This window comes from Tupaia chinensis, unplaced genomic scaffold (assembly GCF_000334495.1).
Source record: "Tupaia chinensis unplaced genomic scaffold, TupChi_1.0 Scaffold144389_1, whole genome shotgun sequence".
NCBI lineage: Eukaryota > Metazoa > Chordata > Mammalia > Scandentia > Tupaiidae > Tupaia > Tupaia belangeri.
Genome location: NW_006204249.1, coordinates 3,487 through 5,162, shown reverse-complemented (window position 1 = coordinate 5,162; position 1,676 = coordinate 3,487). Strand labels below are relative to the sequence as shown.

Here is a 1,676-nt window from a genome sequence, read left to right as displayed (position 1 = left end):
GGTGGGGGGCACCCCCGGCCCCGCCACAGGTCACGACCCCCTGGTTCCTTAGAGACTGGCGGGGTCCCCCCCATTTCCCAATCCGAGCTTCACGGGGAACTGCGGGACACGCCAAGACCTTCAATCCAGAAGAGCCCGTGAGGACTTTTCCGGGTTTCACTTTCGGTTTAGGCCAAAATCCCGGGGGTGGGGCCAGAGTCTCACACCTTCCAGACGCTGTATGGCTGCGACACGGGGCCAGATGGACGCCTCCTCCGCGGGTACCATCAGCTCGCCTACGACGGCCGGGACTACCTCGCCCTGAACGAGGACCTGCGCTCCTGGACTGCGGCGGACACCGCGGCGCAGATCACCCGGCGCAAGTGGGAGGCGGCAGATAGGGCTAAGCACTTCAGGGCCTACCTGGACTTGGTGTGTGTGCCAAGTCTCCTTGCATTCCTGGAGCATGGGAAGGAGACCCTGCAGCGCGCAGGTATCAGGGGCTGTGGAGCACCTCCCAGATCTATCCTGCTGGGGCTGGCATCCCACCCGAAAGGGAAGAAAATGGGGTTCACGACAAATTAAGGCAGCTTCCTCAAATCTTGAAGGGATAGTCTTCCTGGTTTTCAGATCCTGCACCAGAGAGCAACTTGCCCAGAGCCCCACCCCCTCTGCACCAGAGAGCAACTTGCCCAGAGCCCCAACTCCTTCTCTCAGACAGTGGAGGGTCCAGTCTCTGCAAATAGAGTAGGCAACATGTCTGAAATCACCCATGGGCCGTGGTCGGTTACCGTAGCTGCGGTTTTGTCCACCATGACGGCTCAGGCCTTGTTCTGGGCCCCTGCCCAAGTGAGTGAGAGCTGACTGCAGTTACTCTTAGTCTCCTCCATCCACCTCAGGATCAGAAGGCCCTGTTTTCCCCCTCAGAGACCTGGTTCCTACTTGGCGCTGTTCACCCTGAATCTACAACTTTCCAAGGAATAGGAGATGGTCCCCCATACCTGAGCCCAGGCTTTAACGGACTTCCCTCCCCAGCCCAGTTGTCCTGTCCTGCCAAGACCTGCTAGGCAAAAAGAGGGAAGGAGACCCCTGGCCAGAATGGGAGCCACAGTGGATTTTGGAAAAGAAAATGACACAGACACACAAGTAGAGAAAAGCGGGGATTGGGTGGACTCGACATATCTGATGGAGAAAGTGGGTCCTGAGCTTTTCTCAGGTGGGGAAAGGGGGAAAATGGGGGAAGAGAGAAGGGGAAGGTAAAGCCAGGTGTCTTCTGTTGTCATCTGCAGCTGTGGGGCATCCTGCTTCTTGGTCTAAATAAGCCCCACCTGGCCTTAAACATAGTTTCCTTCAACCTTCCTGTGATGGGCCCAAGTGAGAAAGTCTGTGCTCTGCTCTTTTTCAAAGGTTCTCCCTACACTGTCCATTCTCAGATGGCCACACAAGTGCTGCTTTCCTGGAGACTGGGAAGGACTGCAAAATATCTGAATTTCCTGATTCATTTCAGAACCTCCAAAGGCACACGTGACCCACCACCCCACCTCTGACCGTGAGGCCACCCTGAGGTGCTGGGCCCTGGGCTTCTACCCTGCGGAGATCTCCCTGACCTGGCAGCGGGATGGGGAGGACCAGACCCAGGACATGGAGCTGGTGGAGACCAGGCCTGCAGGGGACGGAACCTTCCAGAAGTGGGCGGC

The 1,676-nt window shown here is 57.6% G+C and overlaps 1 pseudogene; it reads left to right on the top strand.

Annotated features, from left to right (window-relative positions):
- LOC102498909 (HLA class I histocompatibility antigen, B-55 alpha chain-like) overlaps window positions 1–1,676 on the top strand; it is a 3,389-nt pseudogene that overhangs the window by 587 nt on the left and 1,126 nt on the right.